At 45.9% G+C, this 12,279-nt stretch overlaps 1 pseudogene; it reads right to left on the bottom strand.

Annotated features, from left to right (window-relative positions):
- Positions 1-1,418: 1,418 nt before the first annotated feature.
- LOC116533708 lies at positions 1,419-2,347 on the bottom strand (annotated as a pseudogene).
- Positions 2,348-12,279: the final 9,932 nt, after the last annotated feature.

Genomic DNA, 12,279 nt, shown 5'->3' with positions numbered 1-12,279 from the left:
AAAAAAAAAAAAAAAAAAAAAAAAAAAAAAAAAAAAGAAAATCTATGTCTAGAGTTCCTCACTCATACAACTGCAAAGCTGGTGCTGGATGTAGGTAGGGGGGGGCCTCAGTTCCTCTTCATGTGGATCTCTCCACAGAGCTGCTTGAGTGTCCTCTGGAAGCTGTCCAGGAAGCTGAGATGCCTTTTTTTTTTTTTTTTTTCTTTTCCCTGGTATAGCCTATAGTGCCTGGTATTCCCCGGCTGTCTCCCATCCAAGTACTAACCAGGCCCAACCCTGCTTAGCTTCCGAGGTCAGAGTGATGCCTTTTATAACCTAGCCTTGGCAGCCATATACCTTTGCTTCCACCGTATTCTATTGGTTAGGACAACTACAAAGGTTTGCCCAGGTTCAAGTGAGGGAATTGACCCTACCTCTCAAAGGAGGACGCTAACATCACACTATAAGAAGAGCATGGGAAATGGGATATATCAATGCTTCCATCTTTAGAAAATACAATCTGCCATAGGTTATTTCCAATATATTGCTATTACCATATGTTGGTAAGTAGATTTTAAAGACTTTCTATATGTATTGCCAAATCTCTAGAAAGTTGCACTAATTTAAATTCCAACCCCTGTTGATTGAGAGAGTCCATTTCTCCATATCCTTAGTAGCACTAAGTTTATCTTTTAATTAAAAATCTCTGCCAATTTGATATGCAAGAAATGGTATCTCATTGTTTTAAGAAAATTCCTTCTAAGAAAGCATAAGAGCTAAATTTAAGTAGCAGTATCTATGTTAGTTTGCTAGTTTCGTTGCTATATTAGTTTCTGCCATAAGAAAATACCATAAACTGGGTTGCTTAAACAGGAGAAATTATTGTCTCATAGTTCTGGAGGCTGCAAGTCTGACAGCAAAGTGTCGCAGGTCATTTTCTCCGGAGGCTTCTTTCCTTGACTTGCAGCGGCCACCTTCTCACTGCGCCTTTCCTCTGCACACGCATCCCACCCAGATGTCTCTTCTTTCTTGTTTTCTTTTTTCTTTCCCTTCTCTTTCTTTTTTTTTTTTTTTGAAATGGAGTTTCACTCTTGTTGCCCAGGTTGGAGTGTGGTGGCACAATCTCAGCTCACCGCAACCCTCAGTTCCTGGGTTCAAGTGATTCTCCTGCCTCAGTCTTCTGAGTAGCTGGGATTACAGGCACCTGCCACCATGCCCAGCTAATTTTTGTATTTTTAGTAGAGACAGGGTTTTACTTTGTTGGCCATGTTGGTCTCAGACTCTTGACCTCAGGCGATCCTCCCGCCTCAGCCTTCCAGTGCTGGGATTATAGGAGTGAGCCGCTGCGACTGGCCTGTCTCTTCTTTTTCTTATAATGATAGCAGTCATGTTGGATTAAGGCCCTTATGATCTTCTTTAATCTTTTTGTTTTTTTTTCCATTTTTACAGTATTTATTATAGTAAAGGTTACTTTTGTAAAACATTAGTGACTTTGGTCCACATCTTATTTTCCATTTGTCTTTAAAACATTTTACATTATTTGCATCATAAATTGTAATTTTTTTGACTGTACCTAATTGTTTTTTTTTTCCTGACACTTGGAATGTTACAGTTTCATGTAACTTTTTAAAAAATAAAAACATTGCAGACTAAATGTATTAATAAGTACATACTGAACACATTTAATTACCACAGTAATTAAAAAGTCCTGATCTTTACTTCTTAAGATTAAAATTCATTAACTTGCAATCTCTGGGATTTCTCTATTATCCTCAATGAGTGTATGAATAATCCCTTCTTTCCGCTTCCCACTGCTGACAGCCTTTATGTAACAGTCGTGGTTGCCGATACTGAAGTGAGTTTCAGTCCCATCATCTACAAACTCACCTGCTGTCTCCATTTCTTTTGTACCATTGCACCATACGTCCATAGTGTCTTTTTCCAAAACAATTCTAAAGTTCTCACCATCCATGTGTAATACCCAAGTATTGGTGGTTTTTGATCTGTTCTCCATATACTTCTTGAGACTTCTCCCATTAATTTCCAGAGTATATTCATAAGCAAAACCACGGATAGCATCTATAGTTATGGTTGCTTTTGTCTTTGCAGCTCCAACATAGAATGTCTCTTTGCCCACTAATTTGAACATCCATTCTTTTCTTATCTCTTCCTTCCCATCTACATATACTACTCGTTTGCCCGATGTAGTCCCATGTTCAAATTCAATCTTGTGGACTCCGTCACTTAAAGCCACATCCCAAACAGCTACGAGATCTGTCATTTTTTCAAGGCTGTAAGGAGGGCTGCGCCTCACCTGCCTGGGTCTCACCGACCTCGCAGACACCGCCCGCTGCCGCCGCCGCCCAGAGATGGCCACCTCTGGCGCAGAAGGGCTGAGGGCGCGGGCAAACTTCTTTAATCTTAATTGCCTCTTTAATGGTCCTATCCCCAAATATAATCACATTGGAAACTAGAGCTTCACCATATAAATTTTGGGGGAACACAGTTAAGTCTATAACAGCACCTTTACTGATTTGCTGAGTAATCTTGGGATAGTCATCACATACCTGTCTGAGCCTCAGTTTTCTTATCTGTGTAATGGAGATATACCACATCTCCTCTTCCTCTTCCTCGCTGGGTTGTCATGACAAATTAGATAGAACCTGCGTAGATGAGTGTGTGGCTCATGCCTGTAATCCTAGCACGTTTCAAGGCCAAGGTAGGCAGATTGCTTGGGCCCAGGAATTTGAGGCCAGCCTGGACAACATGGTGTAATCCCATCTCTACAAAAAAATTAAAAATTTAGCCAGCATGGTGGCATGTTTCTGTGGTCCCAGCTACTCAGGAGACTGAGGTGGAAGGATTACTTGATCTCAGAAGGTCAAGGCTGCAGTGAGTCATGATTATGCCACTATACTCCAGCCTGGGCAACAGAGCAAGACCCTGTCTCAAAATAATAAAAAGAACATGTGAAAGGATTCTGGAGAACATAATTATAAAACATCAAATGCTTACGTTTAAGGTCTCAATTCTGAGTTTGTACAACATGAGATACCCTTTAGACCTGAGTAGTCCATTGATAGTATAGATGGTTGTATCAGTTACCTAATGCTGTGTAACAAACCATCCCTAAACTTAGTGACTTAAAACAGCTGTTTACTATTTCTTGCAATTCTGTGGGTTGGCTAGATGGTTCCTCTGCTGTTTTCATTCACATAGCAACAGTCTGCTAATGGCTTGGCTGGGTTGGGTGGTTTAGGCTGGCTGGGGGGCCCGGACCTCTCTCCTCCTGTGGTCCTTCAGGCCAGCATCCTTACATAATTATGAAACCACTCCAAAAGCACAAAAGCAGAAGCACAGACTCAGAAGTTGCTCAGTATCACTTCTTCTTCTTTTTTTTTTTTTTTTGAGATGGAGTCTCACTGTCACCAAGGCTGGAGTACAATGGCGCAGTCATAACTCACTGCAGTCTTGGACCCTGAATTCAAGGGATCCTCTCACCTCAGCCTCCAGAGTAGCTGGGACTATAGGTGCACACCACCATGCCCAGCTAAATTAAAAAAAAAAAAATGTTGTGGAGACTGGGTTTTACCATTACCTAGGCTGATCTCAAACTCCTGGGCTCAAGCGACCCACCCACCTCGACCTCCCAAAGTGCTGGGATTTCAGGCATGAGCCACGATGCCCGGCCTGTTCAGCATCACTTCTGCCACAGCCTGTTGGTCACAGCAAGTCACAAGACCCACTCGGATTCAAGGGGAGGTGAAATAGATTCCACCTTGTGGTAGCGGAAGCAGCAAAGTTACATTGCAAAAGAGCATGGACACAAGGAACTGGATTCTGCTTGGGGCTATTATTGTTACAATTCTCCATAGAGACCCTTTGCAAAGCCCGTATGTGTCTGTCCCCATACTGAGTTAGCATGCTCCACAGATTACCCCAGAGACTAGTGGACTTTGGCCTTATTCTTGGTGACGATCCTGTGTCTCCCAACTTGCTCCTAAGCCTGTTCATAGCCAGTCCAGCTCTAGAGCCCTGCCTGCTGGCTGTGGCTCTGGCTTGGGGCCCTGTTTATACCCTCCGGCCTTGCTGATGTACCTGGGGATTGGAATTTGCATCACCCTGCTAGCCCTCCCACTCCTGACTGGCCCCTACTCTGTTTCCTGGATCTCAGCCTGGCCCGACTCTCTCAGCTGCCCTCTGGCAGGGCCAGACCTGCTCTTCCCAAGAAATTCACACAACACTGGTGGATTCTTTTGACCAGTTTCCTAGGAAATCTGCTTAATACCTCTAAAACAGCAAAATAGTTATTTCTACCTTGATTCACCTCAATCAAATAAGCTCCAGTAATTCAGGCCTTTGAGAAATTCCACAATTTATGCTCCAAATTTCAGTTGCATTTTTGTGTGTGTTTTACACAAGTTCTTTAGCACTCATGAATTATTGCTAATATAAACCCCTGCAGTTATTATTGATAAGAGTTATAAAGGAAGAGGTAATACCAAGACGGCAGAATCTCACAGCATGGTTTATTGGGAGGGCTGCCGAAAAGTTAACATGAATCACGTTTTCCTAATCGAATTGCATTTTCTGATGTAGCAGCAGAGCTTGCTGCCCAAGGACCTTCAGAGGGCTGTGAAGCCAAGCATCATCGAAGTGTTTGGTAAGGAAGGTTTGAATTTTTATAAACCAACTCTTTTGTAAGGGGTGCTTTTTGGTAAATACATTAATTTGCTAATTATTGAAGTGATTCTAGCATTTTAAGTTGCATTATTAAGGAAAAAAATGGTGGCCGGGCACATTGGCTGACACCTGTCATCCCAGTACTTTGGGAGGCCAAGGCGGGCGGATCACAGATCAGGAGTTCAAGACCAGCCTGGCCAACATAGTGAAACCTCATCTCTACTAAAAATACAAAAATTAGCTGGGCGTGGTGGTGAGTGCCTGCAGTCCCAGCTACTCGGGAGGCTGAGGCAGGAGACTTGCTTGAACCGGGAAGCAGAGGTTGCGGTGAGCCGAGATCGAGCCACTGCACTCCAGCCTGGGCAACAGAAAGAGATTCCATCTCAAAAAAAAAAAAAAAAAAAAAGGTACACAACAATTGACTAGTTACATATCTTTTGTGTAAAAAGTTGAAAAAATTAATATAGTATAATATGATATGATAGAATATATAAAGTGCGTGTATCTCCTTTCTTTGGAAATGTCTGCATGAAACCAATAATAATTTCTCATCGGAGAAAAAATGGATGTCTCAGTCTGGGTCCAGTAGCTCGTGCCTATAATCCCAGCACTTTGGGAGGCTGAGTTGGGCAGTTTGGTTGAGCCCAGGAGCTCAACTCTAGCCTGGGCAACATGGTGAGATCCTGTATCTACGAAAAAATACAAACAATTAGCCAGAGATGGCAGAGTGTGGCTGTAGTCCCAGCTACTCAGGAGGCTGAGGAGGGAGGATCGCTTGAACCTGGGGGGGTTAAGGTTTAAGGCTGCAGTGAGCAGTGATTGTGCCACTGTACTCCACTTGGGCAACAGAGCAAGACCCTGTCTCTCCCTAACCCCTCCAAAAAACAGGTGTCTGATAGCAGGATAGGAGGGAGATTTTCCAGTTTACTTTTTGTACCTTTGGAATTGTACTGTGTGAATGTATTGCTTATTCAAAATTAAATCACTACTGCAGGGGTGGGTACTGACTGGGAGGGGCACGAGGGAGCCCTCCGGGGCCCTGGACGTCTTCTGAGCCTTCGTTCTGGATCTTGATGAACACACATGTAAAGTCATCAATCCGTACACTTAAGCTCTGCGAACTTTAAGTTATGCTTCAAAAAAAGTGGTGTCTTTTAATAAAATGATAAAGTACAGTCAGCCCTCCATATCTGTGGGTTCCATATCCATGGATTTAACCAACCATGAATCAAAAATATTTTTAAATGGATGTTTGCATCTGTACTGAATACATATAGACTTTTAAAAAATCATTATTCTCCCAGCCTGAGCAACATGGTGAAACCCCATCTCCACCAAAAATACAAATAATTAGCTCAGTGGTGGAATGTGCCTGTAGTCCCAGCTACTCAAGAGACTGAGGTGGGAGGACTGCTTGAGTCTGGGAGATGGAGGCTGCAGTGAGCCGAGATCATGCCACTGCACTGAAACCTGGGTGATGGTGTGAGACCCTATCTCAAAAAACTACAAATAAAAATCATTATTCTCTAAATAACGTAGTCTAACAACAATTTACATATATATAATTTTTTTTTTTGAGACAGAGTCTTGCTCTGTCGCCCAGGCTGGAGTGCAGTGTCCCGATCTTGGCTCACTGAAATCTCTGCTTCCCAGGTTCAAGCAATTCTCTTACCTCAGCCTCCCGAGTAGCTGGGATTACAGGCACACGCCACCACGCCCAGCCAATTTTTGTATTTTTAGTGGAGATGGGGTTTCACTGTGTTGGTCAGGCTGGTCTCGATCTCCTGACCTCGTGATCTACCTGCCTTGGCCTCCCAAAGTGCTGGAATTATAGGCATGAGCCGCCGTGCCCGGCCATTTTTTTTTTTAAGATGGAGTCTTACTCTTGTCACCCAGGCGGCTGGAGTGTAATGGCTGGATCTTGGCTCCCTGCAACCTCCACCTCCCAGGTTCAAGCTAATCTCCTGCCTCGGCCTCCCAAGTAGGCAGACAAAGAATTCTTCTGAGAGGCAAGAGAAGAAACCAAACTTGGAAAACAGAGCCATATATTAATAATCCATTCATTTACTCATTTGCTGAGCACTTTGCCACTTTCTTTTACTTTTCTTTTTTTTTTTTAATTTATTTCTTTTTATTTTTGTGACAGAGTCTTTCTCTGTCGCCGTGGCATGAGCTTGGCTCACTGCAATCTCTGCCTCCTGGGTTCAAGCGATTCTCCTGCCTCAGCCTCCCAAGTAGGTGGGATTATAGGCACGCACCACCATGCCTGGCTAATTTTCGTCTTTTTAGTAGAGACACAGTTGCTCCATGTTGGCCAGCCGGTCTCAAATTCCTGGCCTCAAGTGATTTGCCCATCTCGGCCTCCCAAAGTGCTGGGATTACAGGTGTGAGCCACCATGCCCAGTCCACTTTACCATTTTCAATATCCTTTTATGCCTGTTACATAATTTGACCTTGAAATCACCCTATGAATGGATGGGGTGCATGTTCATCATCCCACCTTGTGAATGAGGAAGGAAGCTGAGACCTAGAGAGCAAAGTCACAGGAGATGACAGAGCCTGTACTCAAACCCATGTTTTACAATCCTAAGTCTGAAGTGCTCATTGCTGCTTTCCAGAGAGGTCTCAGATCATCTAGAGTGAGCTCTGGCTTCCCTATTTACCAGCGTGTGTGATTTTGAGCAGGTTGCTGAACCTCTCTGTGCCTCCCTGTTCTCATTCTGTGCAATGGAGCTGGTATAAGGATTAAATGAGCCAATACAAAGAAAGCACATGGCAAGTGCTCATTAAAAATTAGCTTTTGCTGGCCAGGTATGGTGGCTCATGCCTGTAATCCCAGCACTTTGGGAGGCTCAGGTGGGCAGATCATGAGGCCAGGAGTTCCAGACCAGCCTGGCCAATATGGTGAGACCACATCTCTACTAAAAAAAAAAAATTAGCCGGGCGTGGTGGTGTGCGCCTGTAGTGCCAGCTATTCGGGAGGCTGAGGCAGAAGAATCACTTGAACCCAGGAGGTGAAGGTTATAGTGAGCCAAGATTATGCCTCTGCACTCCAGCCTGGCAACAGAGTGAAATTCCGTCTCAAAAAAAAAAAAAAATTAGCTTTTATTTTTCTTCCTAGAAAAAAAGAAAGTGAGGCATGATGAGAATGGCAAAGATGAGAAATCTGAGAATCATAGAGAGAAGAGGGTGAGAAGGAAAGTTCAGAGGCGGAAATGGCCCCAGCGTGTCAGTGTGCAGCTCCCCCAGGCAGTAAGAACAGGAATAGGGTGACCAGGCAGAGGCCAGGGCAGGCCAGCAGCACCAGTAGGAAGATGCCCTCGCCCCCACCTTGGCCTTCAACCTGCAGAAGCTCAGTGTTTCCCTAGGCCCAAATCCAGCTGGCAGCCAGCCCAGGAGAGAGGGAGGACAGGGGAAAAGAAGTGGATAAGGCATCTCGGCCACCCTCGAGGGGCTCGTGGTCTGGCTGTGAGATCGAGACAGGGCTATGTGAGCTAAGATGGCTTCCCTCAGTTTCCCTAGAATATCAGGCTCCCTGTCCAGTGAGGTGCTGGTAAAAATGGAACAACTAGCTCTTTGTTGGGGGATGACAGGTCAGAGGGGCTGTTATGCCAATTGTCATGTTTGCCAATTTCCAGGGGATAAATACTCTCATTGTGGCCATCTTCAAAAAAAAGCAGGTCCTTGTGTCAAGTCACGAGGGCGGGACAGGCAGTAAGGTGAGGACAAAGGCGAGGCATCATGGTCAGAGGCTGGAGACTTGTGTCCTGGTCCCTGAGAGAGTATGCAGAGATGTTATATGCCTTGGACACATCATTTTACCTCTTTGATTTCCAGTCCCCTCAACGAAGAAAATGGATGTGTACTCTGTTGGTGGACAGAGCTGGTGTGAATCCAGGGCTGAGGGTATTTTTCAAGCACTTGCTATGTGCTAAGGTCTGGGATACACAGATGAGTAACAGAGGGTCGTGCTGGGGGAGTGGGCAGATGTGAAAGTCCCGTGACTTCGTCAACACAGTGGTGGCAATGATTAGTAAGCACGGGGTGATGGCCCTACCATGTCTGAGTCACACAATTCATTCTCTCAGTCCCAAGATCTTTTGTTTTGTTTTGTTTTGTTTGAGACAGTGTCGCTCTGTCATCCAGGCTGCAGGTTGCAGTGAGCCCACCTTGGCCTCCCAAAGTGCTGGGATTACAGGTGTGAGCCACCGTGCCTGGCCTTTTGCCTGTATGTATTTCTTTATCTCATAAACTTTTTTTTTTTTTTTGAGATGGAGTTTTGCTCTTGTTGCCCAGGCTGGAGTGCAATGGCTCGCAATCTTGGTTCACCACAACCTCCACCTCCTGGGTTCAAACGATTCTCCTGCCTCAGCCTCCTGCTTATAGGCATGTGCCATCATGCCTGGCTAATTTCGTATTTTTTTAGTATAGATGGGGTCTCCCCATGTTGGTCAGGCTGGTCTCAAACTCCTGACCTCAGGTGATCTGCCCGCCTCAGCCTCCCAAAGTGCTGAGATTTCAGGCGTGAACCACTGTGATCGGCCATCATAAACTTTTAAAAGGTCATGAGCCCTATACATACTCTCCAGAATGTCTAAAATTATTAATTTTAAAAAAACCAAACTTCAAACCGGACCATACCAAATGCATAAGCAGTGGGAACTGTCATACATTGCTGGTAGGAATGCAAAATGCTACAACCAATATAGAGAACAGCTTGGTAGAGTCTGATCAAGTTAACCAGACACTTACTCAGTGACCCAATTTTAGGTATTTACCTAAGAGAAAAGAAAATGTGTACTCACACAAACACTGAACCTGAATGTTTATGGCTCACAGAAGTGTTATTCATAACTGCCCCAAACTGGAAATAACCCAAATGTACTTCACCTGGTAAACAGAGGAACAACTGTGGTATAACCAAGCAATGAAAAAGGAACGAACTACTGACGTGGGGAACAAAATGGGTGAATCTCAAATACGTAATGGCGAGTAAAGGAAGCCAGGCTCGGAAAGCTGTGGTTCCATTTAAGTGAAATCTGGAAAAGGCAAAATGATCAGTCAGAAACAGATCAAGGTTACCAGAGGCAAGGGGTAGGGGTGTGGGTTGACTGCAAAGGACGGCATGGGGACACTTATAGGGGGATTGTGGTGGTGGCTGTGTGACTGTACTCTCCTGCCAAAACTTACAGAATAAACCAAGGGTGGATTTTATGATCTGTAAATTACAGCTCAGTAAACCTAACAATGGTGATACAAAGGCTGTGTACCCCCCTTCTCTCTCCTGACTGCTACCTCATTTTGCTCCACAGTGAAGCCACTCCCCATACTCCCACTCAGACTACCCCCTGGACAAGCTTAGGTACCAGTGCTGCAGAATTGACTCTGCTCTTACCGAGCCAGCTGCCTTCAGCATCATTAGCGAGTTTTAAAATGCTGATGCAGGCCGGGCGCAGTGGCTCACGCCTGTAATCTCAGCACTTCGGGAGGCCGAGGCAGGTGGATCACCTGACGTCAGGAGTTTGAGATCAGCCTGGCCAACATTGTGAAACTCCATCTCTACTAAAGATACAAAAATGACCTGGGCATGATGGCGTGCATCTGTAACCCCAGCCACTCGGGAGGCTGAGGTAGGAGAATCACTTGAACATGGGAGGCAGAGGTTACAGTGAGTCGAGATGGCGCCACTGCACTCCAGCCTGGACAACAGAGAGAGACTCTACCTCAAAAATAAAAATAAGGGCCGGGCGCGGTGGCTCACGCCTGTAATTCCAGCACTTTGGGAGGCCGAGGCGAGTGGATCACGAGGTCAAGAGATAGAGACCATCCTGGTCAACATGGTGAAACCCCATCTCTACTAAAAATACAAAAAATTAGCTGGGCATGGTGGCGCGTGCCTGTAATCCCAGCTACTCAGGAGGCTGAAGCAGGGGAATTGCCTGAACCCAGGAGGCGGAGGTTGCCGTGAGCCAAGATCGCGTCATTGCACTCCAGCCTGGGTAACATGAGTGAAACTCCGTCTCAAAAAAAAAAAAAATAGTAATAATAATAAAAATAAAAATAAAATAAAATGCTGACGCCGTCCGGGCGTGGTGGCTCATGCCTATAATCTCAACACTTTGGTAGGCCGAGGCAGGAGGATTGCTTAAGCCCAGGAGTTTAGGGTCAGTCTGGGCAACATAGTGAGACCCCATCTCTACAAAAATTTTAAAATTAGCTGGGCATGGTGGCATGCGCCTGTGGTTCCAGATGCTCAGGAGGCTGAGGAAGGAGGATGGCTTGAGTCCAGGAGGTCAAGGTTCTAGTGAGCTATGATCACACCACTGTACTGCAGCCTGGGTGACAGAGCAAAACTGTCTCAAAAACAAACACCCTACAGGAGGGAGGTAGCCTCAGGTTGGAGACGGGCAAGCTGCTGGGCCTGTGATGGGACCAAAACCTGTGACGCATCCATGCTTCCTCCTTCCAGAGCAGAGCTCAGCAATGGCTGGACCTGCTGAGAGCAGCTGAGGGTGTTCCCCCCAAGGCTGGGGCCACTCCACCTGGCTTGCTGAACACTGCCTCCCCCTGGTGGTCTCTTATGAAAAAGCATCCTCACCCACCAGCCCAGCGGGGATGAGGGGACAGGGACGCTCCTCCGGTCCCCCTTCCTCCACCATTCACTTTTTCCCTCTTGTCTTCCCAGCTGTCTTCACTCTCTTTCCCTCTCCTTGCCTTCTCCTCACTCTCCTCCCCTCTCTGCTTGCCTCTTTGTTCTGCCACATGATGGGAAGAGCTTTGACCTTGGTTCCCTGGGTTAAAACCTGATTCTGACATCTACGAGCTACATGACATTGAGCCAATTACTAACCCTCTCTGAGTCGGTGTCTTCATCTGGAAATAAGGATAACCCTGGATGGCAAAGTGACATAATCCACATAAAACACTTTGCACAGAGCCTGGCCCAAGAGATGTTTATTGTTTTTATTATTACGATCACGCCTGGTACTTGCTAGGGGCTCAACCATTGGTCGTGGTAGCTTGCTTTCTTTATGCTTCATCCCAGGTAACCCAGGCTATGTATTAGACTCCAGTGGGTACTCTTTAAAAATATGCATGTACCAGGTGTGGTGGCTCCTGTAATCCCAGCACTTTGGGAGGTGGAGATGGAGGTGGGAGCATCGCTTGAGGCCAGGAGTTTTAGACCAGCCTGGGTAACATGGTGAAATCCTGGCTCTACAAAAAAAAAATTAGCCAGACACAGTGGTACACACCTATAGTCCCAGCTACTTGGGCAGCTGAGGTGGGAGGATCGCCTGAGCCGGGGAGATTGAGGCTGTAGTGACCCATGTTTGTGCCACTGCACTCCAGCCTGGGCAACAGAGTGAGATTCTGCCTCAGAAAAAAAAAAAAAAAAAAGACCGTGCGCGGTGGCTCATAATCCCAGCCTATAATCCCAGCACTTTGGGAGGCCGAGGCGGGTGGATCACGAGGTCAAGAGATCGAGACCATCCTGGTCAACATGGTGAAACCCCGTCTCTATTAAAAATACAAAACATTAGCTGGGCATGGTGGCGCATGGCCTGTAACCCCAGCTACTCAGGAGGCTGAGGCAGGAGAATTGCCTGAACCCAGGAG

This window comes from Sapajus apella, unplaced genomic scaffold (genome assembly GCF_009761245.1).
Source record: "Sapajus apella isolate SASKATOON/1434 unplaced genomic scaffold, GSC_monkey_1.0 scaffold83, whole genome shotgun sequence".
NCBI lineage: Eukaryota > Metazoa > Chordata > Mammalia > Primates > Cebidae > Sapajus > Sapajus apella.
Note: the sequence above shows the minus strand (reverse complement) of the source record. Positions and strands in the feature narration are given on the sequence as shown.